We start from the raw sequence: 14937 nt of genomic DNA, 5'->3' as shown, positions 1-14937 counted from the left end.
ATCTGTCGACGGGGGAGGGGGCGGGGGGGTGTGTGGCGAGTGTAAGTTGTCAACGGCAACGGGGGGGGGGGGGGAGAGGAGGGGAGGGGAGGGAGAGTGTGTAAAATGGAGACAAATTAAGTATTATATCGCAATCGATTCTTAGTGTTGACTTGTAACTCCCGCAGTAGCCCAACTCAAAAGTAGCCCAAAAAACCGCAACCCCGCAAGCCCAATTTGGCGTGAAAACCGCGAACCTGGCAACTCTGAGCCTCCGTGAGTCAGCTGCCCTCTAGTGGCTGCCTGCAGTGCAACTTTTAACCCCGCCCATTCCCATGTAAGTGAACGGACCGGACGAAAAACTTTGAATTTTTATTACACGTAAAATAAGTTTTTTGAGAAATTATATTTTGTCAATTTTATAGCCCAGTGGTTCCCAAAGTGGGGGGCCCCACCTAGGGGGCGCGGAGCTATTGCAGGGGGGGGGGGGGGGGCGCGGAGTTAGGGATGCACCGATCCGATATTAATATCTGAAAAAAATCTAGATCGGGTATCGGAGACAATGTGACCAATCCATAAAAACAGATCTATTCAGTGTAATTCTATGCTTGTATTGCTTGCTTTTCGGAGTTAGTTCAACCTTAATACCCACGCTGGTGGTATTCCACTTCGTTTATTTGCTGGTTGACCAAAATAAACCTGGGCTCCAGCAATAATTCACTGTTCATACATGAACTGGTGAGTTGTCCAAAGCTCATTTAATGCGTTACTTACAGAAATAAATTAAAGAGCAGTGGTCTGACTCGGTCTACGGCAGAAAGCTAAAAAAACAATATTCCATACGCGTGCTCAACTCGCTCCCTTAAAGAGACAGTATACATATTTCTGGCCGTTACATGCTTTGTGCTCTGCGTGATGTCTGCGCTTGCAAACTAGCCGCATATGTATTGCTGTTTCTCTTATTTTATCTCCTTATTTATTTTAAATTATATTTAGAATTCTTGAACCATTTAAAAGGTTTCTTGCAGTTTATTTTTTCATGTTTGACCGAAGTTGTGAACCTATTGTTTATGTAAGTTTTCAACACATCCCTAGTCAATATTGGGAAGGGGGGGGGGGGGGGGTGTAGGGGGGGCGTAAAAATATTCTCATCTACTAAAGGGGGGCACAGCAGAAAAAGTTTGGGAACCACTGCTATAGTCTAAGACCCCATTGCGTTAGTATCTCTCCCAGTGTTTTTCTCTATGATAAACAGATTTTATAGAAGTTATTAAGTGTTACTTAAAGGGGTGTGGCGATAAGGTGATTGACAGTTACCCAGCCAACATGTCCACATGGGCCACACATGTGATTTAACTGTGCAGTATGGGTTTTATCTGGGCATGGGCTTAGAGTGGGCTTTTTTAAGGGTTCTATTCGGGCCCGAGTTGAGTTAAATTTGTGGGCCCCATTGGGGTTATAAATCCCGGCCCCAGTTGGGTTATAGTTGGGACCCACGTGGGCCTGATTTTTAAAACAGCCTAATATTTTAAAAACGGACTTTTAAATACCATTTACAAAACAGACATTTTTACATAGTACACAATTTTATACCTCAGCTCAAGCAAATGATGGTAGAACTGGATATTTCTCTGGAACACAAACAAATAAATTGCATGTTGATATAGTTTAACTTGTGAAGCAGTTATAATAACTAAATTCATTCAAAATATTAACAAAGTTAAAACAACAAAGTTAATGTACCTGCTTCAGATTTATGGAATAAACCATTGCCTCACCTCCTCTCGTGCGCCCCCGCCCCCAACGAAAGTCTAGAACGGTCTCCCGCCTGGCCTGACTGAAAGCAATTTTTTATATCTGTTGGAGATATCATTCACTGAGGTAAGTGTAATAAACTGAGGACACACACAGAGATGTTTCTTTGTTCGTTTATCTCTCGGTCACTCTCTTGTACAACGTTTCTCAGTCAAGCTCAAGCACCTCCCCCTCCTACGGCAACACGCCTAGTTCACCAAACGCTCACAAGCTTTTGTCTGAATAATACTTTCTATGACATCTCCCCGCAAAATTAATGCAATCTCTTCCTTCGACAAAGTAGTAGTCATGGCCTGGTGGTAGGGAACTGGTCTTGTGACCGGAGGGTCGTCGGTTCGATTCCCATACCTGAGGCCATGACTGAGGTGCCATTGAGCAAGGTACCTAACCCCAACTGCTACCCGGGCGCCGGGCTAGGGCTGCCCACCGCTCTGGGCACGTGTGATCCACAGCCCCCTAGTAATCACTAGAGTGTGTGTGTGTGTGTGTTCTAACTGCACAGATGGGTTAAAAGCGGAGGACAAATTTCGATTGCGATGTAAAAATCACAATTGACAAAATACGGCACATTTACACATTTAGTAACAGTAGGACTTCAAACTACATTATAAAATAATAACAATGCAATCCTACTCAACTAAATTCCAGTCACTGGTAAGAAATGTCTACTCATAACTCACTTAAACATATTGTGTCTTATGAACTTTCCATTTAACATATTTTACAGTCTGTCCCAAATCCAAATCTTACACTGGAGGTGGTTTTTTTTTCTTTAGAGTGAGAGTATGCCTATAAGTCCATTCTCAATACCGGTCTACTAATTCTGCCAGATCTAGTCTGGGTCATCCCTTCAGGGACCGACGGCCTATTCCCCCACGGTACAGAAGGGTTCTCCTCTGAGCTTGTTGGTGTGTCTGCTGGTTGGTTGGAGACCTTGTCCGAGGCAGGCCTGGGGTTGGGAGACGTGACTATTGGTGGTGCTGCTGGCACCGCTTGAAGGTGACGTCGGTTAAGTCTGAATGTAGTGCCGGACTCTATCTCAATGATATAGGACCTCGGTGTAATGCTTTCTCTGGTTACTACTGCGGGCGTTGTCCATAACCTTTGACCATCCAACTTCACCAGGACGTTGTCACCTGGTTGCAATGGGTTTAAACATCTCGCTCCGTGGTGCCTGTTATAGTAGTAGGCTTGTTTTTGTTTCTCCAGAGTATCCCTGGCTTTGATGCTCTTTCTGCTTGGCCATTTAGGTTGCAGGTTACTCACGAGGGTAGGCAAGGTAGTACGGATCTTGCGACCCATTAGTAGTTCAGCTGGGCTCGCACCCGTACTGTTGCATGGTGTGGCTCGGTAGCACATAAGAGCTAGTACAGGATCTTTTTGGTATAATATCCCCTTCGCCTTTCCGCGTGCCCGTTTCCTTGTGGATTGCATGGACTGGAAGTTATATGCGTGAAGTCCAGCTCCCTAGCTAGTTCATGGAACTCTGCACTTGTGAACTGAGGCCCGTTGTCACTAACCACCTCTTCTGCGATGCCGTACCGGGCAAAAGTGGCTTTTAGCTGTTTAACAACCTGGGCACTAGTCGACACTGGCAAGTGCAAAATCTCAATATACCTGGAGTAGTAATCCGATATCAATCAATCAATCAATCAAATTTTATTTATATAGCGCTTTTTACAACAGATGTTGTCACAAAGCAGGTTTACAAGTGCCGGGTCCTAGCCCCCAGTGAGCAAGCCAAAGGCGACAGCTGCAAGGAAAAACTCCCTAGTTTTTTTGCATAAGGAAGAAACCTTGAGAGGAACCAAGACTCAGGGGGGGAACCCATCCTCCTCTGGCCGACACCGGTCACCATGACAACAACAACAATTTATACAGAAAGAAGAGAAAGAAAAGGAAAAAGATGTAATAATGTCCATCATGGTGTAGGCATCCGGTTTGGCAGGAGGTGGCTGGCCCAGGATGGATCGCTGGTCTCCTCATCTCATTATTCCTCAAGCAGGGGGGCAGCCATGTGGAGAAATGAAACAGGGAAAATTAGCGCTGCATGGGGACATATACAGGACAGGTGAAATTATAAACATTTCTGGAGTGTGGCAGCAACTCCGGCATTAAGTTAAACTATTACAGCCTAGCTAAAAAGGCAAAACCAGAAGGTAACATAGGCTTGGGGGCATTCTGAGACAATAGCATCCATCCACTGCACTGTCAACAAACTTGAGTGACCACGAGCAGTGACAGGACGACAGCACCAGCGCCCCAGTCTACCATAAAACCCTTCGTCTATGAACCCCTGGATCTGTACCTTTATCTAAGGGGGGATGTTAATTATCAAACGCTAAACCAAATAGGTGGGTTTTCACTAACACTAACGGTTGTTTTAGCTATCAAGCTAGCTAGTTAACGTAGCTATGTTTGAATTAAATATAACGTCAGGCATTATATCCTCAGATAATTTTCTTTCTTTCTTTGTATATTTGTTCTTTTACACATTGATAACCAAATTAGAGAAACCGGATAAAAAGTTAATTTCTTACTGTCATAGAAAGTATTATTCAGGCAAAAGCTTGTGAGTGTTTGGCAGACATGTGAACAAGTCACTAAGTTGCAAGTAACAAGTAAGTCTCAAGTCTTTACAATCAAGTCTAGAGTCAAGTCCCAAGTCAATACAAGCAAGTCTCGAGTCCCAAGTCCCAAGTCTTAAACTTCAAGTCCTAGTCAAGTCACCAGATGTAATTTCAATACTTAACACAATTGATGCAGTTGATTAGTAGTATATTAAGTTAGTCAGACTATAACGTTAGGCGTTTAAGTGTTTCGGTTCGCTTGAGTGAGATGTCATCGCAATTGTCGTCATTACCTATCCCCCCCTCGCCTCAGTGACTTTCGTTCATTCGTCCGTCAGTGTGTGTGTCCCCCCGGTCCCTGCTTTTGAATTATCGTTGGTGCGGACCGCTCACACAAGTCAAGTTGCTCATGTGGACCCTTGTAAAAGTTCATTTTCGACCCCTGAGTTATCACATCCCAGCTAGCTAGCTAACCGTTATAACATTATGTTAAATTTACATAGCAGAGACTTACGTTTGTTTGTGCAGCCTCAAATGTCGAACAGTTTGATGTGGTTGCATCTCCATCTCTTATCCTGACTCCACATGTCTTGCATGTCGCAGTTCTTCTTTTATTCACAACAGCAGTCTTTATAATTGAACAGGATAATTTTTTGGGAGCATGTTGCTTGTCATCTCCGTACAAATTCAACGCTGCTGCACCCCTCCCCCTCTCCCCCTCTCAGTTACGGATAAACTGAGCTGAGCAGTTCACATTTTACAGCACAATTTAATACAAAATGATCCAGTTATGTGATTCTATATTACTTATTTATTATGTTAAAATAAGGATATCAAGTCTTTTCAAGTCTTAAAGCTCAAGTCCGATTCAAGTCCAAGTCAGTAAAAGTAAAGTCTAAGTCAAGTCGCAAGTCTTCAGTGATGTTGTCGAGTCAAGTCACACGTCATCAGTTTAGTGACTCGAGTCGGACTTGAGTCCAAGTCATGTGACTCGAGTCCACACGTCTGTTGTTTGGTGAAATAGGCGTGTTTCTGTAGGAGGGGGGGGTGCTTGATCTTGACTGAGAAACGTTGTACAAGAGAGTGACCGAGAGATAAATGAACAAAAGAAACATCTGTGTGTGTGTCCTCAGTTTATTACATGGTGTCAGAAGTTGGCGATCGAATCCACACCCGATAATGGCCAAGTTTAACCCACCGGAGAGCTTTTGTTTCGAGAAACCGTCGGAGTGGGCCGAGTGGAAGAAACGTTTCACCCGCTATCGCACGGCGACAAAGCTGGATAAAGAGGAGGGCAGCGTGCAAGTAAGCACCCTCATATATGCACTAGGCCAGGGGTGGGCAATTAATTTTTACAAGAGGCCACATGAGAAACCTGAATTGTGTCAGAGGGCCACACAAACGAAAATGACGTCATCGCGGTGGCTCCACCCACCTCGCGCGAACTTCCATGAAGGCGTTTATACTTGCCGCATCACATTCTGTGCAGTGTTGTCTGAAACGATGTGTGTTAGTGTAAAGAAACACCCCTCAAAAACAGGGGAAGGAACATTTACCTGACCAATTTTAATGTTGCTTTTTGGTTCAGATTTGAAAAGTGCTGGAATTTAGGCTAAATACTTGAAAATGCTTGAAATTGTAACTACTTCGTTTCACAACAAATATCTGTCTGACGGAACAGTTTTCTTGTATTACGTTAACAAATACGAGCCTCTTGTAATTCTAGGATGAAACATGAGAGAAAGTGAAGACGTTAAGATTGGGAGTTTTGAAAATAAACCACCATCAAATAATTTGATTAAGCGAATTATTTCGAGTATATGTATAAATATTTAACTTAATTAAGTTTAACGTGCTGGGAAATATTGAAATGGACATTTAAAGTGACGTACAAGTGCTTTAATTCCACCTTGTAAAGGTGTATGAACCCTGCAAACATGACTTTGTTCATCGACAGCGCACGAGGCCCTCGCACACGGGCGGAGTCACAGCGATTACATCATTTTCGCTGCGCGGACCCTCGCGCCGCATCAAGTATAAACCAGGCTTAAACCTACATTTAAATCACTTCTACAGCACTTTCAAGGTCCATCTCAATATTTCCCAGCTGACTCAGGTTCTCTCTAAGCTCGGTTCTGGAACGAAAAACCCTGAGTTTTCGTTAACTCTGAGTTTACTTACCCGGTTTCGTCACTAAATCCGCTTTCTGGAATTACCCCCCTGTTCAGTCAGCTATTTGCTGTGAATCGAAATACAGTCACAATTTCAAGCATTTTCAAGTACTTTAGCCTAAATTCCAGCACTTTTCAAACCTGGAACACAATACAACATTAAAATTTGTCACGTAAATGTTCCGCCGTTCGCGGAGGTTCGCGCGCTACTATACGTTCATTCGCGAAAGTATAAATTCAGCCTTATCTTTTCGCTGATCACCTACCTAACCCTACTGTTGCTCGCACAGCTCACACACACGCATGTACGTCCACACGGAATTAACGCAAACATAGCGATTTCAAAATAAAAGTGTCACAGTTGTATTGCACGCACGACATAAATATTTGTTAAATTTATGATTGGCCTCTCGCGGGCCGGACAGGGACGCACAACGGGCCGGATGTGGCCCGCGGGCCGTTGTTTGCCCAAGTCTGCACTACGCAGAGAATCAGAGAATATTTTCAGCTCGTTTGCATTTGCAGACGGAGAAGATACAGACTATGATGTAGTCATGGCCAAGTTCGATGCTTACTTCATTCCAAAATGTAACGTTATCCACGAGAGGGCCTGCTTTCACCAGCGCGTGCAACGCATGGGAGAGAGAGTAGAGACATTTATCTGTGCTTTATACGAACTGATGGAGCACTGCGAGTTCGAAGCTAATTTTGAGGAACACATTAGAGACCGAATTGTGGTGGGAATCCGGGATAGGGACCTATCACGAAAATTGCAACTTATACCAAACCTCACGTTGGAAATGACCGTGCAGGAGGCCCGGCAGACAGAGGAGATAAAAGCTCAAGTTAGCCTGCAAGGCGAGGCTACGTGCACCGTACAGGAGGTAGCACAGGGACACAATAAACGCACAAAATGGCCGAGACAAAACACAGGCAGGAACAAAGACGGGGATATAAGAGAGAAGGGCCACAATAAATGTGGTAGATGTGGCAAGATACCACACAACAAAACGGAGAAATGTCCAGCTCTCAAGTCAGCATGCAGCATGTGTGGAAAAAAGGTCACTGGCAGAGAATGTGCAGAAACAAACTGGTGAGGGAAATCACTACAAATGAGGAGCAAGCATCCTACTTTCTGGGCTCAGTCAGCAGCACTAATTCCCAGGAGGATGAATGGACAGTAAAGCTTAGTATAGGTAGCACTCCAGTAATATTTAAAATAGATACTGGAGCTGATGTGTGTGTAATGAATGAAGACGCATTCGAAATAGTGAAGCCTGTTAAAAAGCTGTCGGATGCTAAAGCGGCATGCACTTAGTGGACCAGGGGGGCGTCTGAAATGTGTGGGACAATTCACAGCAAACACTGAATACAAAAACAATAAGTACTCATTCAGAGTCTTTGTTATTGAGGGTGAGAGCGTAAATAATCTACTCAGCAGATCAGTAGCCCAGGCAATGGGACTAGTGAAAAAAGTTCTCCAGGTTGGTAACGCTGGAGAAGAGTTTGGGCTGCTTAAGACACAGCCAGTGAGAATGGTGCTACAAGAGAATGCCCAACCCTACGCAGTTCACACAGCCCGCAGAATTCCCATACCACTCCTGAAGCCTGTAAAGGAGGAACTGGAGAGAATGAAGGCAAATGACATCATACAAAAGGTGACCTAACCAACAGAGTGGTGTGCACCCATGGTGCCAGCTCCAAAGAAAACAGGAAAGGTGCATATCTGCGCAGACCTAAAAAGACTAAACAAATCGGTCAAGAGAGAGAGAGATTTATTCTTCCAACAGCAGAGGAAATCATTGCGGGCCTGAGTGGCTCCACAGTCTTCTCTTCATTGGATGCAGCGGCTGGGTTCTGGCAAATTCCACTCGATAAAGACAGCCAGAGACTTACAACATTCGTAACACCCTTCGCCAGGTATTGTTTCAAGCGGCTGCCTTTTGGTATCACAAGTGCTCCTGAAATCTTTCAGAGAAAGATGGTAGAAACACTGGAAGGCCTACAAGGGGTGTCTTGTCTATATGGACGACATAATTGTTCATGGAAAAGACATGACAGAACACGATGAGCGCTTACAAAGGGTGTTAGAGAGGTTGGAGTTAGCTGGCCTGAAACTGAATGGGGAGAAGTGTGTCTTTATACCAAGTAACATAAAACAGGAAGATGATAAATCCTGCACCTAACATTCAGAGTCATGCAACAGGCTTGGCTAGGATGTATTAACCAACCAACAACCATGATCTAATAATACCTACACAATACTACTAAGAAGACAAGATAGATTTCACACACCCTATGCACACACTAGTTGCTTGAACAGAACACAGCAGCAGCTACAATCTGATACTGGCTCGACAAGGATCCAGAAGCACAGCGCACTATGTTCATGGTCCATTGCCTCAACTGCCAAGTACTCAGACCACCAAACAAACCTGGACTGACCTTCAAAACAAAGTGACATGGACACACACAATACCTTGCAAGCTTTTCCTTGGGGTCATCAGGAAGGCACCTCCCTTCGTTGGTGTTTCGATGAATTGAGCCCCCAACACCTCCAGAAGGCTCATCAGTGGAGTCTGGCGTCCCAGACCCACCCCCCTCCAAGCTCACAATGTAGCCCATCACAAAATTACCAACAACCCTGCTACCCGACGGCTATCGGAAAAGCCAAGTGACAATCCTACCCATATCTCAACATCACACCCACCAAACAATTTATCTCTTCAAGTACTATCCTTACCCCACCTACCCTCAGCCCTTCTTAGCCACACCCACTGACTAGATCTCTCAGCTACCTCTGACAACTCCTTTACCACTGCTCTCATGCCACAGCCTCTAAATCCAAACTCAGCCAGTAGTCTTGTGGCAGACTTCGCCACGAAACCCCTAGCCCCTACCTCTACAGGTCTAATATATGCTTGCCAGCCCCGCTCTCTTACGTCAGCCACCAAATCTGCATACTTCAACCTTTTCCTTTCATATGCTGCATCAACTTCGTCCTCAAACGGAACAGTTAGCTCTATGAAATACACTATTCGCTTACTTTCAGAGTACAACACAACATCTGGCCTCAAGTTTGTGACAACAATACACTCTGGAACCTGCAATTTACAGCCTACATCAACCAACAGTTTCCAATCTCTTGCATCAGCCCACTTATCGCCAACTTTTGAAAACTGTGCTGGCTCCTTGCTATGCTGCCCCTCACACACAAACCTAATTACTCTATTGGAACTAGCAACTGGCATGCCACTAACTTCCAAACGCTTCTTATCAAGTGCACCTGCCAGTGATTTAAGTACCTGATTATGCCTCCATGTATAACGTCCCTGTGACAAACTCACCTTGCATGCCGACAGGATGTGCTTCAATGTACCACTTCCTGCACATAGCTTACAAGTTGGATCCTCACCTAACCACTGCCCAAGGTTTTGTGGAGTTGGAAGCACATCATAAGTAGCTCCCACCAGAAACTTTATACGACTCGCATCCAATGCCCACAACTCTCGCCAAGTGATTCTCCTCTTCTCTACACTTTCCCATTTCATCCACTGACCCTGCTTACTCTGTCCTGCAGCTTTTGCCCGTCTTACTTCCTCCTCCTGCTCTCGAATAAAACCAGTCACCATTCGTCTTCTCTCAGGAGATGTGGCCTTGCTGAATGCCCTCCATGTATCACCTGACCCTAGTCCTGCCCTACCATTTTGCACCTGCCCTACAACATCTCTATGCTCCAATGCCCTCTTTGCTGCCTGAGTTGCCTCTTGGGAATTCCACTTTCTTCCTGTATGTGTCACTGGTGCCGCTGCTTTGATCAGTGCATCTTTCGACCCCATCAACAACATTTCTCTGCCTACCTTGGCACATTTAAACTCCTCAACTAAGCTTGTTAGTGGCAGTTCTAGTACTCCTCTCCCGAACCATGCCACACTACTAAGACAATGTGGAACCCCAAGCCATTTTCTTACAGCCTTATTAACAATTCTTTCTAGCCTCTCAACTTCAGTCATTGGAATATCATACACTGTCAGTGGCCACCTTAGACGAGGCAACAATCCAAACTGCAAACACCATAACTTTAATTTACCTGGCAAAAAGGACTTATCGATACTATTAATAGCCTCACCCAATTCCTTCCTTAACTCTACAACCTGCTCTTTGTCGTTCAGTGCTGCGGTGTACCACCTACCTAGACTCTTAACTGATTTCTCCAGAATAGACGGTATAACTTCTCCCTCCATCACATACTTTTCTTGTGTCAACTTCCCTTTCACAAAATGAAACACTCCTAGACTTACTGGGTTTAACCTTCATCCTAGCCAGCCTAAGATTATCACCTAGCTTCTCCAACAGCCGCCGAGCACATGGAACAGTTGTCGTCAATGTAGTCATGTCATCCATGTACCATACCATACCATCTTTATTTATAAAGCACTTTTAAACAACAGCTGACACAAAGTGCTGTACAAAATAGAAATAGTAAACAGATAAGTAAAAGACAATTTAAAAACGATTAAGAAAGCAACACAATAAGATAACAGAAAATAAAAATAGACAAACGTTAACGATTCACCACTAAGTTTCGCTATGTTTGAAAGCCAGGGAAAACAGGTGGGTTTTAAGCCGAACTTTAAAAATGGAAAGTGAAGGGGCCTCTCTAACCTGCAAAGGTAAATCATTCCATAATCTAGGTGCAGCCACAGAAAAGGCCCTGTCCCCTCTGAGCCTCCTTTTAGACCTCGGTACTATCAGTAGCAGCTGGTCTGCTGATCTGAGAGACCGACAAGGTATGTAGGGGTGAAGAAGCTCAGAGAGGTAAGGCGGTGCAAGGTTATGTAATGATTTAAAAATGAACATAAGAATTTTAAAATGAACCCTAAAATATACAGGCAGCCAGTGAATTGATGCCAGGATGGGAGTGATGTGCTCTCTCTTTTTTGTTCCTGTCAAAAATCGGGCAGCAGCATTTTGGACCAGCTGCAGACGTGAGAGAAGTGATTGGTTAACTCCCAAATACAGAGAATTACAGTAATCCAGACGGGTTGAAATAAAAGCATGGATCACTGTTTCAAGGTGGTGCCTAGGGAGAAAAGATTTCACTGGAGCCAATCGCCTCAAATAATAAAAACTGGACTTAACCACAGCTTTGACTTGGCTGTCCAATTTAAAATCACTGTCGAGTTTAAACCCAAGATCAGTGATAATCGGTTTAAAATAAGCCTCCAAGGATCCCAAGTCAACCGAGGTGGGCTCACAGGGGCCACTGGGTCCAAACATCATTACTTCCGTCTTTTTTTCATTAAAATTTAAAAAATTCAATGCCAGCCAGGCTCTGATATCACCAAGACATATCAGAAGGTTTTTTTATGGGACAGACATCCTTCTTTTTTAGGGGCAAGTAGATTTGGCAATCGTCAGCATAAAAATGGAAAGGAATCCCATGTCTTCTGAGGATTCAGCCCAGGGGCAGTAAGTATAATGAAAAAAGCAGTGGGCCCAAAATTGAGCTCTGCGGGACACCACAAGAGAGTGAAGCAACCGAAGATTCATAGCTCACGGAAAAAGTTCTCTCCTCCAGGTAAGACCTAACCCACTTTAGAGCAGTGCCACTAATACCTGCTAAATCATGCAGACGAGCTAATAAAATATTGTGATCGACTGTATCAAATGCTGCAGTCATGTCAAGTAGGACCAAAACAACATGACTACCAGAATCACATGCCAGAAGGATGTCATTACAAACTCTTAATAGGGCAGATTCTGTGCTGTGAAGATTTTTAAAAACCTGACTGAAAAACTTCCAAGGTGCTTTTCTCATCTAAAAACTGTTTCAGCTGCAGGTATACAATTTTTTCTAGGACCTTAGAAAGAAGAGGCAGCTTGGATATGGGCCGATAATTTGCCAGCACTGTTGGGTCAAGGCCAGGTTTTTTTAAACAGAGGCTGCACTACTGCATGTTTAAAAGTCGCAGGGACCACCCCTGAGCACAGGCTGCTATTTATAATCACAAGAACAGGTTCCCTTATGCTGACAAAATTTTTTTTTTTTAAACGTGGAGGGACAGGATCATGGGGGGAACCTGATGGTTTAATATGGCCAACCACAGTATCTAACAGTGCGGGAGTTACAAGCTCAAACTGATTAAAGACAGCAGAGCAAGGGGCCGAAATAGAGGGGTCAAAGTCCGGAGCTGTTATAAGGGCCCTGGTACTAACAACCTTTTCAATAAAAAAATGTAGAAAATTGTTGCACATATCGAGTGACACTTCCAGACAGGTGTTCTGTGGAGTATTTAGCACAGAGTCAATGGTGTTAAATAACTCACGTGGATTATGGCTGTTGGAGGAGATAATATTAGCAAAATAATCTATTTTTTCTTGTTTCACTGTGCTCTGGTAGTGACGCCAGCAGTCTTTTAAAATTTGAAAAGACACCTGCAGTCTATCCTTTTTCCACCTGCGTTCCGCTCGGCAACATTTCCTCCTGATAGAACGAGTTCTGTCATTGAACCAGGGTTCAGATTTAGACTTTGGCTGCCTGGTTTTAAGTGGAGCCACCGAGTCAAGAATGGTTCGACAAGAAGAACTGAACCAAAAGCTGAGTTCTTCTGTATTAGTGGAGAAGGAGTCAAATGAACCACAGAGCTGATGAAAAGCAGCAGCAAACTGAGTGGCAGTGGAAGGGTTAATAAGCCTACAGCGCCGCGCAGAAACGCGGGTTTTACTTGTTGAAGGAATATTATGTCTTTTATACTCATCATGTACTCAAGACCTTGTGAACATTGTGTCCTCTCCTATGTTCTCTGTGACCCTTGTCACCTTATTTTACCCCCCCTGTCTCACTGTATGTGGAAGGTCCTTTCACCCTGTATGTGAAAGGTCTTAGTATGCCAACGCAGGCTTATCATTTCCTTTCAGGTATTGTGCTTCCTGTCCACTATGCGACATGCAGAAGAATTATGCTCGGTCTGCAGAATTTTCTTGCTTGTGAGAAGAAGATGTTATTTCCATATAGGGTAGAATTTATTACCTATGTTAGAATAGCAATCTTGAGCCTACCCTGCTGCTTGCGTGCACAGGGATGGTCTGTGTATGTATAAATGAGAGGAGCGCCCTCTCATCTTTGAACATTTGAGATACAGCCTGCCTGTGTGAATAAACTCCTCCTATTTCCAAGAAAGTTGTTTGTTCCTCAATTGTTCCGGGAGCTCCCTGCCACACACTTCTCTGCAGAGTGTTACACTCAATTGAAGATTAGTTTCAGGTGATCCTCCGTGACCCTCCGCTCATTGCCGAACACAAGAAGGTGCTTTCTACTGAGAAAGAGACATACCTTTACAAGTGGTGACCCCGACGTGATCCCTTCTCTCAGGTAAGACAAATTTGATTTTTTGACTGCCTGATTGACGGGATCACTAATTATGAGGGAGCTAGTCTGACCTTCCCCAGGGGAAGGAGACGGAGAAGTTCTCGAGAAACCATCGGTTTTCTCTTGAGAAATGTAGTTACAAGTAAAATAATTTGTTGAATTAAATTACACGTCTGCAAAAGAGAAGTGCTGGTTTTTTGTCGGTCTGATTGTCTGTCTGTGTATCACCGCCGTGTGATAAGTATATTACTGTACATCATGGGTACGTCATTCCCTAAGCCTGAACTCAATGAAACCCCTGCACAGTGGATGAATAGATGCGGACTCGCGTACTTTGTTACACCGTATCTAGATAATTTAGCTGGATGGACAGAGTCCGTCCCGCAGATACCGTCCTACCCGAGACAGGGTACGTTCGATGCCGGGTATCTGTCTAGTGCTTACCGTATGATACACAAGTCGTTGGGAGATCCCGAATGGGATTACCCTTATATGGAGGAATGTTATAAATGCTGGTATGATATGAGATATGATATGAGGCAGTCCAAACAGGAACGAGAAATAGGCATGATGAGACGAGAACAGGGAAGACTCACGGACCAGGCAGGAACAAACAGATGCCGGGAAACACAGGGCTTGAAAAACAACGAACGTGAAAGCACAAAGCACAAACCGACAGATTAGACAAAACCACGGATACTAGACTGGGGAAATACTGAGACTTATATACAATGACACTAACTGGGGACAGGTGATGGCAATGGGGGCGTGGTAACAAACAAGGAATCACGGAGACAAACAAGCGGGGCGGGATAAACAGGCACGGAACACAGACACAAGGGAACCCGGAGTGACAGCTTAAGGGAGGGGCTGCGGCCATACGTGACATGAACGAACGATACACGGATTAAAATGGACACAAATTAGGTATTATATCGCGATCGATCGATCGCCAGTGGTTGGCGCCAGAGCGAACTAGTAACTCATTGAATCATTGATATGGATCAGAGGTAAATAAACAATTTTTTTT

This window comes from Brachyhypopomus gauderio, chromosome 2 (genome assembly GCF_052324685.1).
Source record: "Brachyhypopomus gauderio isolate BG-103 chromosome 2, BGAUD_0.2, whole genome shotgun sequence".
Taxonomy (NCBI): Eukaryota; Metazoa; Chordata; class Actinopteri; order Gymnotiformes; family Hypopomidae; genus Brachyhypopomus; species Brachyhypopomus gauderio.
Note: the sequence above shows the minus strand (reverse complement) of the source record.